This window comes from Sapajus apella, unplaced genomic scaffold, assembly GCF_009761245.1.
Source record: "Sapajus apella isolate SASKATOON/1434 unplaced genomic scaffold, GSC_monkey_1.0 scaffold35, whole genome shotgun sequence".
NCBI classification, from domain to species: Eukaryota; Metazoa; Chordata; class Mammalia; order Primates; family Cebidae; genus Sapajus; species Sapajus apella.
Genome location: NW_022436975.1, coordinates 13,399,984 through 13,417,771, shown reverse-complemented (window position 1 = coordinate 13,417,771; position 17,788 = coordinate 13,399,984).

The window sequence follows — 17,788 nt, the reverse complement described above, 5'->3', positions numbered from 1 at the left end:
TGGCAGGACCTGCATTCCAGCTTGGTGAGCTGTGATCCAGGTGTGGGGTGAGGTCCTAAGCATGGTTTACCAAGTCCTTCACCATCCGTCTTCATCTCCTACTCTTTTTTCTGACATGAGTAAATTTCCAACAACACTCCCTTCTCTAAAACCAGTTCCAAATGGGTACAACTGATGTGTCCTCTCCAACTCTACCTGGGGAGTTCTCAATCCAATTCAAGGCTCAGCAGAAATGACAACTCCTCTGTGAAGTATTATCCAACTGCTCCTTCCTTCGCCAAGCTTCTTCAAACTCCTCTTTCAGGTCAGAAAGTTCACAGGATAATTCAAACACACTGAAGGTGGCATGGGGAAACTGAATTAAGCAAAATTAGACAGAATTGATGTGCCCTGAGCCCCCAAAAGACATGGCTTATGTCCATTCTAATGGAGAAAGCATTAGCAAAGTCTGATTATAAATCTAAACAGAAACATATACCTGGCAAAAAAGGGCCAGAAACATGCAGTGATTAAAAACCCCAGACCCAGATTTCTTGGGCTGAAATCTTGGTCTACTAGGTATTAACTTGTTGGCTTTGAGAAAGTTATGTTACTTCCAGGTCCTTCTTTGTAAAAAGAGGATGATGCTAAAGGTATTTAAAACATGTAAGTATTATGAAAACTAAGTGAGTAAATTAACATAAAGCAGTTGAGGGTACTCCACACTCATGGTGAATGTGCAGTAACAGATGGGTGTTATTTTTATTAGAACAATTTTTAAAATCTTCTTTATTCTAATTGAAAATTGATATTAAATTTGTTTACATAATTTTTTAGTTTTGTTCATTATTTTTTACTTCATATCTTTCTCTTCTTTTTGGAGAATACAAGCAATAAAAAGTAAACTAAAGAACATTATTAGGAAACATTTCAGTTTTTCCTAAATCACATATAGCTAATGTTTATTTTCAAATTATGATTTGATATATTTATAATTACACACACACATACAAACACACATATGATAATCATTTAAAAATAAGTGTATTTTGTCATTAGTTAACTAAAATAACTTGTTAAAGAGTTTATGTCATTGTATTCTATCCATATTTTTAAAAAGAGATTTCTGTAAATTTAAATAAATGAGGCCAAAATGGGAGTATGTTCAGACAGTATATTTTAAGAAACTTGTACTTTTTCTTACCAGTTCTTGCTTTTACAAGTCAGTATGTTATTACAGACAGGGATTCCTTACTTTCACTTCTTATTTGAATCATGTGGGAATGTAAATATTGGTAGCTTTTCAGATGAAACTGTGAAGTGAAAATGTATTCTGTTTTAGTGGGGCTTTACCCTGCTCTTAAAATAAACCAGCAAGTGGAAGATTTTCAGCCTTGAGGTCTATTTTTTAGTTAATGGGCTGCTTAGGACAGCATTTGTTCTAAGCATTTGCCAAATTTTTCAGCAGTTAAAAATCTTACTAACTCAACTCTAGCCAATCCATCACAGCTTCACAAAGGAGGCAATGAAAAGCATGCCTGTCTCTTGCACTTAACATTGAAATTAGCCTGATTGGATTGCACAGAGTCCTGGGCAGTCAGCCCTGATCGACTTCAAAGAATTCATACACTTAGAAAAAAAAAAAAAAAAATCCAAAGCTACAATGACTTGAGAATCTGGCACAAATAATGTCATCTTCTACTTGAAGCTTTTTTAAAAATCTACAATTCCAGAAGTTTCCAAACACATATTTTAATACTGTATTTATTTGATCAACCTATTTATCATTCAATAGCTACAGGTGGCTCTAAATATGACTACTCAAATTAAGTTTATTATCTTTATATAACTTATGAAATAGATCTTGTTTAGGCAAGCAAAGAAGATAAATAATGTTTCTGAAATTCTGCTGTGCTCACTGACCATTTACAGCAGGGGTGGCAATAGAAATTCATTCAGGACCAGGCAGGAGATGTGACTGGGACAGCAGGCTGCGTGTGGATGTGGCAAATGGAGAGGACAGTGTTGAGTAAAAGAAGCAGCCAATACTCAGCTTTAGCCAATTGCTGCTTGGCATGGGACTGGAACTCTGGAGTTTATCAAGAGAAGGCTGAAAATCAAATTTTTATGTGGCAACTTCTATTTTTTCCACAATTAGAATTAATTTAAGAAATTAAAGCACTGTGTGAGACAGCAAAACAAAAGAGTCATATTGACCTTTGGAGCAATTATTTAGCCACCTCTGTTTAATAGCTTGCTTCATAATTAGCGTTCTAGAGAATGATCTTGAATTTTTATGTTTTATAGTTTGTTTTTGTTCTTCTACCACAAGACTTTTGGCCAACCTCTAGGATATTCAAATATAATATGACACCATAAACATCAGTTAGTAATATTAATATCTAGATTTACCAAGCTGGTGTCCTTAAAGACATTTCACCTCCTCCTCCACCCTCTCTTCTCCTTCTTTTTAAAATAAAAGTTAACTTGCATTCCTTTAAACTAACAAAAGCAACAAAACTAACATTTAAGTGACTCATGTGCCGGACATTTCTCTTTTATATAGTTTTATCCTAATAAAACCCTCCAGGAATTCCAGATAATGAAAGAAAGTCCAACGGTGAATAAATAGCTTATTAAAAATCAAAAATCTAATAAGTACAACAAAAGTAATTGAAACCAAGATCTGCTGATAGTAAAGCCCAACCCATTTTCATTTTAGAAAGCTGCCACTGAGTATAAAAATTGCTTTTCTATTTTATTCTACAGGTAATTCAAGTAATTTGTCACTCTTTAGGCATTATAAAACAATTGGAAAATAAAAGAGAGGATATCAATGCTAATACCAATTTAAATCTAATGAACTAGACCAGGTACAGTGACTCACACATGCAGTCCCAGCACTTCGGGAGGCCAAGGCAGGTAGATCGCTTGAGCCTAGGAGTTTGAGACCAGCCTGGGCAACACAGGGAGACCCAGTCTCTACAGAAAATACAAAAAAATTAGCTGGGTGTGGTGGTGCAAGCCAGTAGTCCCAGCTATTTGGGACACTGAAGCAGGAGAATCACTTGAGCCCAGGAGGTCGAGGCCACAATGAGCAGTCATTGCACCACTGCACTCCAGCCTGGGTGACAGAGTAGGATGCTGTTTCAAAAATAAACATAAAAATAAATCTAATGAATTCTAGGATGTCTAATTTGAAGATAGAAGCAATAAACGAAATGAAAAACCAAAATAAATTCTGTGTTTGATGAAACAAAAGGTCAGCCGTAACTCTGAACCTAAAAATAAAAGGAGGTTGCCCGAAACAGTTGTGAGTAAGCAGGGTAAGAGAGGAAGCAGAGAGAGGATGCTCATTGCCAGATCTTAGAAAAACAATAATAAATTAAGATGATATACTTTTACAAAATTAAAGAAATCCTCTGAGGCACTAACACAAAATTTTCTTGTTGGCAACAACACTAATAAAGAAATTCACCTAGTAGGGAAATCTGCCGTGGTCTGAGTTTGATTCCAAGAACAGAAGAGTCAGGACTAGTGAGAAACAGCACAGACATACTTGCAAAAGCAGTCCTCGCATGTTAGGAAGAAGGGATACTTTTGCATAGTGAACAGCACCGCAGCTGCTTGTCTCTTTCATATACTATTACACATGGAATTACTGAGATAATCCTGTGTTCAACACATAGTCCTCCCTTCCCCTATTGAAGAGAGAGAACCCCAATTTCACCTTGGTTATCTCCAGATCAATTCCCTGTCAATATATTTACTGTTTTATTTACCTTTAGTTTCAAGAACTAAATATCCCCAAGTGGTATTTCAACTTCCACTTAATGAAACCTGTCATCCAAAGAAGTTTCCTCCCTTGGGAACTCATATCTCTGAACTAGGAGAACCCAAAGTTTCACAAAAGGAAATAAAAAGTCTGTAAGTGCAAATTAGGCATAATAGTGCAGGGAGCTCTCTCCCCTTGATTTTCAGATTCATGAGTTTTTATTGTAAGAGTAATAACACTACATGTTGGTCACTGATTCAAAGCTTACACCACACACTGTAGGACAACATCCCAACCTTACTGTGTGTCGTTTACCAGTCGGAAGCATTAACTGAGTTACATGATTCCGTCCTATCATTTCATGTTCTTCTAGGTGATGGGATTATGTTTTAAATCCAATGAATTGCATAAACATGAGCCTATTATCGCTTTTTTTTTTTTTTTTGCAGTGAAATGAGTTCTTTAGTCAAAAACGATGTTGTATGGGATACCATAATGGAGAATAACAAATTATTTAAGTTTATGCATGGTAGTACCAGCAGAAGAATTGCAAATGTAAAAGGTGAATTCACACCTGGAATAAGTATCTATTTCAGTGAGGACAAAATCCCTCAGGGATGGGTTTCAATATCATAAGTGTGCAAGTTGGCTGGATAGTCCCCCAGGGAAAGTTGTCATAATAGCCTTAGAGTTGTTCTACATTGATCCAGATACAATTTGATTATGTAATGAATACCTTCTGTCCTTAATGTCATGTGCATTTGTCCATGAGCCCATTGAACAAGTATCAGTTGACTAACATCTATTATACAATATGTCATTTTATGTATATGATTACTTCTCTTTAGTGGACTCCCTCAAATGAGAATTTACATGGGACACAAGTATTTTCATACTTTATGTCTATTTTAAGAAGTCATCCTCTCATCATCCATCTTTTAATATTCTTCCTTTCAATTTCCTGATCATCTAGCCAATCTATTAGCAGCTACTCATGAAACAGGGTCCACTTCTGGTAAAACCATCTGTACGCTAGGTAGGTAAGTGAACCAATGTGGTGAATTTTTCAGTTCCCAAGCATGTCTGTTTAGCCATAGAATGGACCCAGAGAATCACTGAGCCAACTGTGAGACAATCAGGTAAAAATTTCATTATCATTTGATCCCCCAAAACCTAAACTGTTCTGATTTTTTATTTTTAAAAGCATCAAACTATTTAAAAATAAAGAGAATAATATATCAATTCCCCACATGTCCACTACACAGCATTACAAATTTTAAACCATGCATAAGCTTGCATTTTGAATAGAAGGATCCAGGGGACAGGGCACACTAAAAGCCCCAAATATGGTCGTGTGTCACATAACAGTTTTTTGGTAAATGCTAGACTGCACACAATGGTGATTGCTTAAGATTAACAGAGTTGAAAAATTCCTACCATCTAGTAACACTGTAGCCATCATAACACTTAAGAGAGCTGAAAAGTTTCTACCATCTAGTAACACTGTAGCCATCATAACATTTTAGCACAATGCATTACTCATGTGTTTGTGGTGATGCTGATATAAGCAAAACCCACTACATTTGTCAGTGGCATTAAAGGTTAGCGCATATAATTATGTACTATGTGTCATACTTGGTAATGATAGCAAATGACTATGTTACTAGTTGATGTACAATTGATCCTTGAACAGCATGGATTTGAAATGCAAGAGTCCACTTATGTGCAAATTGCTTTCGGCTTCCCCCACCCTGAGACAACAAGACCAACTCTTCCTCTTCTTCCTCCTCCTCAGGATGCTTAAAATGAAGACACAGAGGAAGACCTTTATGATGATCCACTTCCACTTAATGAATAGTAAACATATTTTCTCCTCCTTATGATTTTCTTAATAAAATTTTCTTTTCTCTTACTTTATTGTAAGTTACAGTAAATTATTAACAAAATATGCATTAATTCACTTTATTTGATTAGTAATGCTTGCAGTAAAAAATATGCTATTAGTAGTTAAGTTTGGGGGTAGCCCAGAGTTATATATGGATTTTCAACTGCACAGGAGCTGGTCCCCCTAACCCTTGCATCGTTTAAGGATCAAAAAATTTTTGCCATATTATATATTTTATTCGTATTTTAGAGTGTAGTACTTCTCATTAAAAAAAAATTAACTGTAAAACAGCCTTGGGCAGATCTTCCGGGAATTATTCCAGAAGAAAGCATAGTTATTATAGGAGATGATTGCTGCATGCATGTTATCACCCCTGAAAACCCTTAGGACATTTCACTGGGACAAGATGTGGAGATGGAAGACAGTGATACTGACTTTTATAGGGCTAAGCTAGTGTGTATATTTTTACCTTAGTTTTTAATAAAAAAGTTTAAAACATAAAAAATAAAAATACATAAAGTTTATAGAATAAGGATGTAAAGTATTTCTGTGTTTTAAGATGTTATAAAAGAATCAAAAAGTTTATAAAATAAAGTTACTATAAGCTCAGATGAACTCGCTAAAGAAAACAAATTTAAGTTCATGTAGCGTAGATGTAGTGTAGCCTAAGTGTACAGTGTGTATAAAGGCTACAGTCATGTATGGTAGTATCCTAGGCATTCACAATCACTTGCAGTGCACTCACTGACTCATCAGAGTAACTGCCAGTCCTGCAAACTCCACTCATGATAAGTATCCTATATTGCTGTGCTGCTTTTTTAAACTTTTTTACTATATTGTTACTGTGCCTTTTCTATGTTTCGATATTACTATTGTAATATAATTGCCTACAGCAGTAGTCCCCAGCCTTTTTGGCACCAGGGACTGGTTTTGTGAAAGACAATTTTCCACGGAGTGGGGATGGTTTTGGAATGAAACTGTTCCACCTCAGATCATCAGGGAATAGTTCGATTCTCATAAGATGCATGCAACCTGGATCCTTCACATGCGCAGTTCATAATAGGGTTCACGCTCCTATGAGGATCTAATGCTGCTGATGATCTGACAGGAGTTGGAGCTCAGGCAGTGATGCTCAGCTCACCAGCCACTCATCTCCTGCTTTGCACCCAGTTCCTAACAGGACGCAAACCAGTGCTGGTCTATGGCTTGGGTGCTGGGGACCACTGGCCTAGTGTATTCAGCACAGTGACATGCTGCACAGGTGTGTAGCCTAGGAGCAATAGGCTATACGACATAGCCTAGGTATGTAGTAGGCTATACTATCTAGGTTTGTATAAGTACACTCTATGGTGTCCAAACAGCCACAAAATTGCCTAATGATGCATTTATTGGAATATATTACCATTAAGTGAGATTTAACTGTATTAGTGTCATTTCAGCTTTAGTGTCTAGTAATCTCAAAAGTATTTGCATATTTTTATTTTTTATTTTTTATTTTCTTTTAATTATTTATTTATTTATTTATTTATTTATTGGAGATGGAGTCTCACTCTGTTGCCAGGCTAGAGTGTAGTGGTGCAATTTTGACTCACCACAACCTCTGCCTCCCAGATTCAAGCAGTTCTCCTCCCTCAGTCTCCCAAGTAGCTGGGACTACAGGCACGCGCCACCACACCCAGCTAATTTTTGTATTTTTAGTAGAGATGGGATTTCATCATGTTGGCCAGGATAGTCTTGAACTCTAGACCTCATGATCTATCCACCTCGGCCTCCCAAAGTGCTGGGATTACAGGCATGAGACACTACTCCCAGGCTGTATATTTTTCTTTCCCTGACACATCATACTCTGGTTCATATCTCTGTTTTATTCCCTGGACCCACTCTTTACTTTTCTACATTCTGCTTTGTTCCTTAGGAGGCTGACCTGAATTGGATACTTCAGAGATCTCCCTTACCCTCATGCTTTTATTGGGGTTCAGCTAATGGATGGGGTGGCAGAAGACAGGAGAGAGAAGAGAGTGTTTATGCCCCACTTCTGTCCTGCAGGATCAGCACAGCAGACTGTGTCCCTTTGCTGAAGGTCACAGCTTCTGTCTGGTGCCTTCTTGGCAAGCTGGCACTGTCCCTAGTTAGGTGACTGCTCTGCCCCTTATACTTAAACTCTTCTTTCTGGTTTCTTTATGTCTTTCCTACTGTGCTTTAAGTAGTCCCTTTATCAGAATCCCTCCACATTACCCAGCTATATAAAGATTAATAGTTGGTCACTGATCTAGTTCACTCCCTGAGAATCAGTTAGCCTTCACCAAAGATCTCTAATCGTCAGATATTCTGTTGGCCACCCTACTCCTGCTACTCATTATTATAGTTATAACTTCCTTGTGTCTCGCGCAATCACAAAGAATAAGCGCCTCCACTGCCAGAGTTCTTTGCAACTCTAGGATCACATCATTCCCCTTTAAATCAGAGAACCCACAATCTCCCCAAGACCACGAAATTCAGCCATCACAGCACTTTTCAACCATGCCAGCACTGCCCCCCCATGCCCCCAGCAATAAATGAATCCTTAATTGCTTAGAGAAATATCGTCTGGGCCTTCCTGTGGGACGCGGTGGGGGATGGCTTGGCATGTGGATCACACCTGATATTTTTACTCCAACCTTCTACTATCCCTATGCCTTTGTATGCATCTCTCCTTATTATGCTAGGAAAGCTCTGGCAACACAAGGTCGAAATAAGCAGGCCAGAGTGGATTCACAGTTTCTGTAAGACAAACAAATAACTTGAGCACTCCTTCTACCTTCTTAGGCTAAGACTTTTTAACTTCAGAATCTCTATCTATCCATGTTGATAAACTTAGTCTATGTCAAGATTATATTCTGCATACCTTAGTCAAATACCATGTAAATTTATGCCTTATATATTCTCTAGGTTTTAGGTGATAGAAATTAGCAAAATAGTGTGATCGTTTTGGTCTTTAAACGACGTTCATTTTCTACCTGCCCTCCGTTGCACTCTTACAGACCTTGATGACAATATTATAACTGCAACAGTCAACCACAATAGCCATTTTATCTTTCATATACCACTTTTTAAAATGCATAATTCCCAATAACCACATTTGATGATTTAAGTAATCATCATACCACTGTACACTACAGATGACCAGGTTTCTGTCTTCTACCGACAATGTCAGGATTTCATTCAAACTGAAACAGGTCAGCAAGCCACTTCCAGATTCTCATCTGCAAAGATCTATTTCTAGAACCATTTCTAGTATCTATACAATATTAGTGAGAGTCAAGTCAGGAAGCAGAAAACATTCTAGTTATTTTAAACAGAAAACAATTCATGGAGAGATCAATTACAAGAGTATGTGTAGCAAAAGAAGAAAGGGTAAGATTGTTCACAAATAAGTAACTCAATAAATGTCTGTTTCTTTTGTGTTGGGCAAGTAAAAATGTTGACCAAAGATCAGTGGCAGAAGATCCAGCACGTCAGCTGTCCAAGTTCAGCGTCTAGAGCAAGTGCTGAGGAAATGTGCAGTGCTAGGCCTGCACACCACTGGAACATTACTACTGTCCTTGAAGTTGCCACCATAAGAACTCACATCTCAGCTGCTACAGTATCAGTCACAGCTGATACTGTCATTGCTTCCAGAATTATTTCCATTGCACCATCATGGGGATCCCTCAATACTGCTGCTACTGCTGAAATCACTGTTGTTATGCCTTCCAGAACCGAACCATTGGTACTGCAGCATTATTAATTATCACTGCAGCTATGGCTGGAGATGGCTACAGACACCAGAAACAGAAGAGTCACCTCTCCCTTCCTCTAACAGTGTAATTTTTCGATGGGCTCCTCTCGTAGCTAGTTGGTATAGAAATGATACACCAATGTCCTTAAAAGCATAGTTGCAAAATCTTTTTTAAATGTATTAGAAATTCTATTCTTCTTAGAAAACTAAGTCCACCTATATATACATCAAAAATCCATCAATAATACAGAATAATGGCACTGGTTTTATACAGCATTGAAAGAATATTTTAACAATAGAAGATATTTTAATGCCATTCACCACATTAGGAGGTTGAAGGAGGGAAAACAGGATTATCTCAGAAGATGTAGGAGAAAATAAGATGATAAAATACAATGTTCATTTATATTAAAATCTTTGTACAAAACTAGGAAAGGCAGAACATTTCTTAACCTGATAAGTTTATAACAATACCATCAACACCACCATATGTAATGTTAAAGCATTATCACTATTTTTTTTTTTAACAAAAGCTAGGAAAGGCAATGAGATGTCTATTCACACTGCTTGTATTTATCATTGCCCTGGGGTTTCTGGCCAGTTCAGTTAAGATAGGACAAAGAAATGTTATAAAAAGAGAAAGGAAATACATAAGTTGTCATTGTATGGAGTTGTTTGTTTTTATGTGAGACAGTGTCTCATTCTGTCACCCAGGCTGGAGTGCAGTGGCACAATCTCGGCTCACTGCAACCACATTGTGTGGAGATTTTTAAACTAGCCATAGAAAAATCAAAGATAATTTGTGGATGCGCTAATCAAATCAGCAAGGTTTTCAGATATGAAGGCAAAGTGAAAAGAAACATGAAAATCTTATAAACAATAGCAACCAATTAAAAATATTATAATATCACATTCATGATAACATAAAATATTAATGTACCTAAGAATTAATTAATGATATTTCATTTAATTTTATTGAGTGATGTAACAGACTACCTAAACAAAACATGAGTATACTATGTTCATGCATGGAAACGCTTACAATCATAAAGATGCTAATATATAAATTCATAGTTATTCCAATAAACATACTAATATTTTTTTAGAATGAAAAGGAAGAACCAAAATTGTTTTGAAGAAAAATACTCTATCAATATTTAAATGTATTTTAATTATAATAATGAAAATGGTTTGCTTTGGCTCAGTGATACACTGATAAACCAATGAGAAAAAAATGGAGCATCAAGAAATAGATCCATAGATCTGCTGAATCCATTGGACTTATAATGAAAGATATGAAACTACAAGTCAGTAGAAAAATTATACTATTCAATAAATAATGTCAGAATAAGTGACTATCCATATATAAATAAAAATCTGTATATTATACTATATCACAAAAACTTGTATCTATTTAGGTTAAAGACTTTTAGACTACTTTTGAAATTATTTATGAATATTAAATGTTTAAGATATTTGTAAGTGTATATAGAAAACTAATGACATTGGGCAACATATGGCTTATTAATCAAATGCCAGAAGACATGAAGAATAAAAGAAAATTAGACTGTATAAATTAGACTGTGATAAATTAGACTGTATAAAAAAGAAAGAGTCTAGGCATCCTAAATAAAGGTTAAATGCAAGCAAGCAAATTGGGTAAAATATTTACAAAATATATCATTGAAAAATATAGGAGAATTCCTACAAATTAATGGTATAAAATAAATAATTTAGTAGAAAAAAAGATTAAGAACCGTGACACAATATTCAGAACAGATGATAAAATGAACAGTGAATTATTGTGAAAATGCAATTCAAAAGAGCAATGTACAATTTAACAGCAACAAGACTTTATGCCCTTTTCTATAAAAACACAAAACTATGCCAAGGGCTTTAGGAACCACAAATTTATATCAGAAATATATGATAAACTTGAAGATAACATAGCATAACACAAACTGTTTGTGGCTATACAGAAATGTGAATAAACATAATCTTCAGGATTTGGGGAATTGGTTGGGAATAGAAAGCTTTGATTGTATTTGTAAGTTTCTTTCTTATAAAAAATTTTCTGAGGCAAACATGGTGCATATTTACTTTGAATATTTTAATAAAGAAAAATTGGGAGTATGGGATTACTAAAAAATTTAATATCAGAAAATTTTTTATTTATACATTTTCTTCTATGTTCTAAATACTTTTTTTAAACATCAGAATATACAGTTTCCATATAATTTGCAATATATTGAAATAAACACGATCAGATTTTGAGGGGCTTAAATATTTTTTATATACAAACCCAGGCTTTGCCTTCCTAAATCATATGTGCACACCAAACAAACCAGTGATCAGTCAGGTGAAAATATTAATCTTATTTGACACTCGTTTGGGGATTCTTCTTATATATCTTTTATTGGTACCCAGTCTTCATCCTAGAAGAGCTAAAAGAAAGCAGATACAAGGTTCCCAGGGCTGTATCAATTTTTCTCTGAAGAAGATGCATTTACACAGTGATTTATCTAACTGAGGTTTTTAGCTGAAGTCATAGATTTCTCTCCTTAGGTAAGACCAACAAAGGGATCCAAATTTGTTAGAGTCTACCTGTGGGCATTTCACTATATAAAATGACTTAATGTTAAAATACCTATACATTCACAAATCAAGGTGATACATCTGTATTGCTGTGTACACTCAAATGGCTGTGCTTAGCCTCCTCTATACAGTCTTGAACAAATAAGGATGTCTCATCTGGCATTCTGATCAATTTAATCACGCTTACCTATAAACTTGAACTATCAAAATGGGATTACCAGCCTTCAACTATAGGCACTCCACCAGCAATGGAACAATATTTGCTTCAACATACCACAACAGGGCTGAAGTTGCATAGGGAATGAGCAGCTGTTAATTCCATTCTATTGATACGAAAACTGAAGTCCAGGTAGATTAGCTGACTTGACCAGGGTAACACAGTGAGCTTGGGGCGGTATTCATCCATTCTCACACTGCCATAAAAAACTGCTTGAGATTGGGTAATTTATGAAGAAAAGAGGTTTAATTTACTTACAGTTCCACAGGCCGTATAGGAAACATGGTTGGGAGGTCTCAGGAAACTTACAATCATTGTGGAAGGGTGAAGGTGAAGCAAGCACATCTTACTATGGTGGAGCAGGACAGAGAGAGAGAGAGAGAGAAAGAGAGAGAGAGAGAGCACAAAATGCACAGACTTTTAAACAACCAGATCTTTTGAGAATTCACTATCACGAGAACAGCAAAGGGAAAATCTGTCCCCATGATCTGAGCACCTCCCACTAGATTCCTCCCTCAACATTGGCAATGACAATTCAACATGAGATTTGAGTGGGGACAGAGCCAAACTGTCTCAAGAGCATAGGCAGATTTTAAATCCTAACCTATTCTTCTTTAATTTGGAAAACAGTAACATACTTGAGGACTGACAAAAACCACAATTCTGTCCCTGTTATGGAGCCTCATTTCAAACAAAGCTGTTAGATAGAAAGTTGGAAAAGCCATGAATTCAAATTCTACACCAGGGCATCCCCAGCTTTCATGAATGACCATAACCCACTTTATCAAGACTTTAAACTGAGAAGTTGGTCAATGTTTAACAATGAATATTATTTCAGTTACCAAGTCGCAGATATTTTAAAGGAAGTGTAGAGGAGATCATTTAAAAAAATAATCTCAAATTTTCCTCCAGATCATCTTGTGTTTGTGTGCCCAGTGCTGTGTAACACCAACTCATTTTATTCACTGCCAGCACGGTAACTCATTTAGATCAAATGTCTTTATGACCACGTGAGTACTTAAACAATTTAATGCAAAATGTAAGCTAATTCTTCCAGGGCATAAGCATATCCCTGGAAGGAACTTTGCTAATTAGAAGGGTTTGGATCATATTTTCTTTTCCTATTTTAGAACTTTCAAGCTTATTCCCAAATAAAAGTAATGCAATAAGATAATCTGATTCAGTAAAAGGAATAGGCTTTCTAAGCCCTTTCAAATGAAGAAAAATGATTTCCTTGTGTATTTGAAATGTCAGTATTCACACTAAAGGTTTCTAGGGACTAAAATAAACTAGTAACAAACAGTTAAGGGAAACATCTAAAACAGTGTTTTCAAAAAGGTTATATGATAACGATTTCCATTTAATAAAGATTTTTGTATGTTTTTTAATGTAAATTTTTCAAGGAAAATGGCATGTTCCACTAACACAGGAGAAACACTCAAATAAAATAAATGAATTTATCTTTGTCTTCTGAATAAAATAAATGTCAGTTTCTTGGCCCATGATATACTGAGTTAGATATATAGTAAAAAGAAAAAAAGGAATGTAATTAAATAGCTTCCCATTTGGTGCATTGTTTATGTATTCAGTCTTGGTGATAATGCACTCAAACACAATCAATCACTGATTTTAATTTCCTTTATTGTGCTACAGACAGACGAAAAGAAAAGAGAATTAAATGAAGTTGCTTAGCCAGGCTGTGCATTGTCTCTCAATCCAGATGGTGAGCAATTCTGTTCTTTGTGTGGCCAAGCGGCAATGCACATCTCACCCTGGCCTCTGCATTCACAAAGCACTTTCCTAGGAGGTGGAGTTGCAAAAGCTCACCACCTTAACCTGCGTATATCAGAGGGGATTATAATATAAGGAGCTTAATTTTCATAAATCACCTAATGAAAAGCAGTGTCATATTCTGTATGACGCTGTATTACACATTCTAAAAATTATAAGGTCAATAGTAGATACCTTTGACATTACTAGGGACTTGAGGATCAAGAGTATATTTGCTAACATTTTTAATTATAATATGATAGACAATTTCTGCTTCTTCTTACTCCCTCTCTCTTTTTAAATCATACAAATGTTAATCAGAATTTATAACATGATGTGAATGAAACTGTTGTGTGGTCATAGGGATAATAATTTAATTATTTTTCATTAAGCTGAATATTTCCTATAGGGTTAGAGTAAAATCTAAGGAGATGATCTATAATTAAAGACCTAAAATTTCCTAGGCTTTATCTTCCTGAGAATTTTTAAGCCTTTTACTGATCACTCAATATGACCATCAAACTCCATAATTTCTGAAGTTCTTTAGCTTGTGTAACTGTTTCTTCAAAAATCCTTTTCAAAATGCTTGACTTTTCCTGGAACTAAATCTTCACTAAAAACATAAAGCCTTTTATTCTGGCTATATGTCACTATAACATCAACATCAGTACAACTGGTTAAAAAGTAAAGTCTTTGGTGATTAAACAAAAACCTCTTCTTCCAGATACTCTTACCTGGTCCTCAAGAGAAAGCAACGCCTCTCTTACTGAGTTCCCTAATTCTCTACCTCTCTTACAGCATGAAATACCCAAAGGATGTTGATTTGTTTCTATGTCCCTTCTCTAATGAACTCTTCACTCCTAAGAGGATGGGACCATGACTTCCCGATCCCTCTGTCCCCCAGGGTCATCACAGTGCCTGGTATCTGAGTTCAATAATATGAAAAGGATAGCTGAAGAATCCTCACATTAAAATAAAATTCACTTTTGCATTTCTTGTTGTTGAATTTTTGCAAGTTTCTGGAGAACGTTTTATCTTATATTTAGTATTTCCTAGAGCACCTTTCGAACTTCTCATACCTGCATTCAAAGACTCATTCAAGGTCACAAGGTTGGGAAAAGAGTGGTCTTTCCTTAATTTTCGGGGTCACAATCATTTCTCTGCACCACTGCCCATCCCTGCTTTTCTTTGCCAGTGTGAAATTTTGTAGTGTTCTCTTACGTGTTCCACTGACAACTGAGAATAGCAAGAGCAGAATCTCTGCCTCACAGTCAGTAATGCAGAGACTCAGCCCAGGTACATTATGTGGGAGTAGATAGAGAGACAGCACCTTTAGGGTATAAAGCTCCCTCTTTATCTTGTTAGAGTCACACCTATCGCCTTTTATCCAGGTCCAGCTGCAAAGGAAGTCACATAAGGAATCCTGTGAAGTGAGCGGAGTTCCTCCTAGAATCACAGTAGGGTCTCAGGTTCCAAGCATATCACCAGCATAGACAATGGAGCCGGGAGAGCTAATTTTCCCCATTTTGTCTCCTTTGAGAACCTCACCAGCCCAGCCATGATTCCCTTTTCCACCAGTACCCCTCCAGGACTGTCCATACTGAGACACGTCTCCAAGTTCAGGGACCAACTTGTCTATGCGTCAACTCTGTTGACTTCTCCCAAAGGGGCTGTTAGATAGAGACAAGTCGTTCATCCCACACGCACTTCCTACTCTGCTGTTACTACCTCTGTTCTTCCACTCTCAGCAATCACAGCCCTGAGCAGCCCCCGGTACACAGGTATTGTCAGCAGCGTCCATTAGGAAAACGTAGTTTTACTAGTGTTCCTCTTTGGGAATATTATAGGGTATCAACGATTATTTACTGATTGTTGCAATTCAGTGTTTAATCTATTGCAAGGGATTACATTCATAGAATGCTTGCCTTCTCCAAAGTATTACTGCAATGTTTGTTTTCGATATAAAGAATGTACTCTATATCAAGTTGCAAGACAGAATAAAGAATAAACACTTATAATTTATTCTGATTATTTTCTTTTTTCTTCTGGAACATTTTCATTAAAGCTCCCAGTGTGAAAATTCTTTCCCTGAAACTCTTTGTCCTAGCACCCATGATGTCAGAATTTGGTATATGCCTTTAAAACCTATTCCCAGTTTAAAGTGTAGTGTATAAAGACTGTCATCTAAGGAACATTAATGCTAAAAATTAAAACCTTGAGGAAGTAAACTATCATAAGAAAATAAAATTCACTTCAGTGAACATAAAATAGTCAGAACAGACTTTCTGCAGCTCACACTTTAAGAAAACAAATAGTTGAGTCCAAGGTCACAGGAACCTTCTTCTCCACCATGGACCCTGGATACCAGGTTTAAAGTGGGACTGAAACCGATTGCAATCAATAATAATAATCATAAAAAGTGTGTCCCTGTAACTCTATGGAACTACTTTCCATAAATTTTCACTTAATGGAATTGAGCCAAAAGTGGTTCTGAGGCATTCATAGCATTCTCTTTGTCATGTGGGGACATAGCACAAGAAGCTCCCTCTAATATCAGACCTCAAGGTCAAAGAGAGGAGGCCGATGCCTTTGTATTTTCTCCCATCCTGAAACATAGTACTGTGCTAGGTGACCACACTGAAGGAAGGCAAGAAACAAAGGTATAAAACAGCAGACATTGTCCCCAGGAAAAGCAGGCAGAACATGCAATAGAATGAAACAAAAATGTACCCAAAGGAAAAAAAAAAAAGCTCTTTGTAAGTGGAATAAAAGCCAGCAGAAGAAAAATGTATATATAATGGAAGGTACTCAGTAGTGTGTGACCTATTAGCCATGTATTTTTGTCAGTGACACACTTCTTTGTGATTCCATATGCCAGACAATTGGTACCTAATTTAAAATGAGAGTATATAAAAAGAAAGATGAAAATCAACATTAGGTAGAATCATCAAAACATGGAAACAGAAAGTCATCAATGATTGCTTCAAATCACCACTTCAGACCTTGTCTGAATTATACCTTTACGCTTCTTTTTTTTTTAACGTCACAAAAGTGATTTGATAAATAATGAACTGCTGTTTGTAAAGCATTTATTTTCTCAAGTAATTATTTTTTCTCGGAAGATATGGTCAAAGGAGGAAGTAAATGTTTCAGAGCTGAATGGGTATTTTTATCCAGTGACATGATCTATGAGAATTTTGCTGCCTATGTTAAGATGATATTCCAATATCTGTACCTCATCTTTTGGGAAGCAGCGAAGAGTTATTCAGAGCAACTCTCAGATACTGAGCACTTGCTTCCCCTATCAGATCAAACCTGCCACTCTCAGATCTCTTCGGGGAGAAAAAAATCAAGAAACATTTGTGTCTTCCCCACACCAAAAACTGACTTAGTTAACTATCTCACTCTACCTGGAAGAGAAAACTCATGGCATTCAATTTGCCATGGTGTAGGATGTTGAAAAGATAAAACCTGTCTGGCTCCTGGTTATCAACAGAACAGACAAATTGCAACTGACTAACACTGAGGTGTCAGAAGTCCCAGCAGGGGCAGGTTGTTTATATTTTCTGCAATGCTCCTAAGGCTAAATTAGAAAAGATACTAAATAGCATTGGAACTGACAGGGTATAGAAACTGATATCAACAAAACTACTCAGAAATGGAAGGAAGTCTTAGCTTTAAACATCAAGTCCAAATTGATCTGTAGACAGAAAACGACTCCCTCCAGGGGAAAAAAAAATGCAGCCTAATGCTCATCAGTAGAGACAAAAGATGAGCTTGGCAAACTCATTAAAGTGCCCGTGAAGCTGT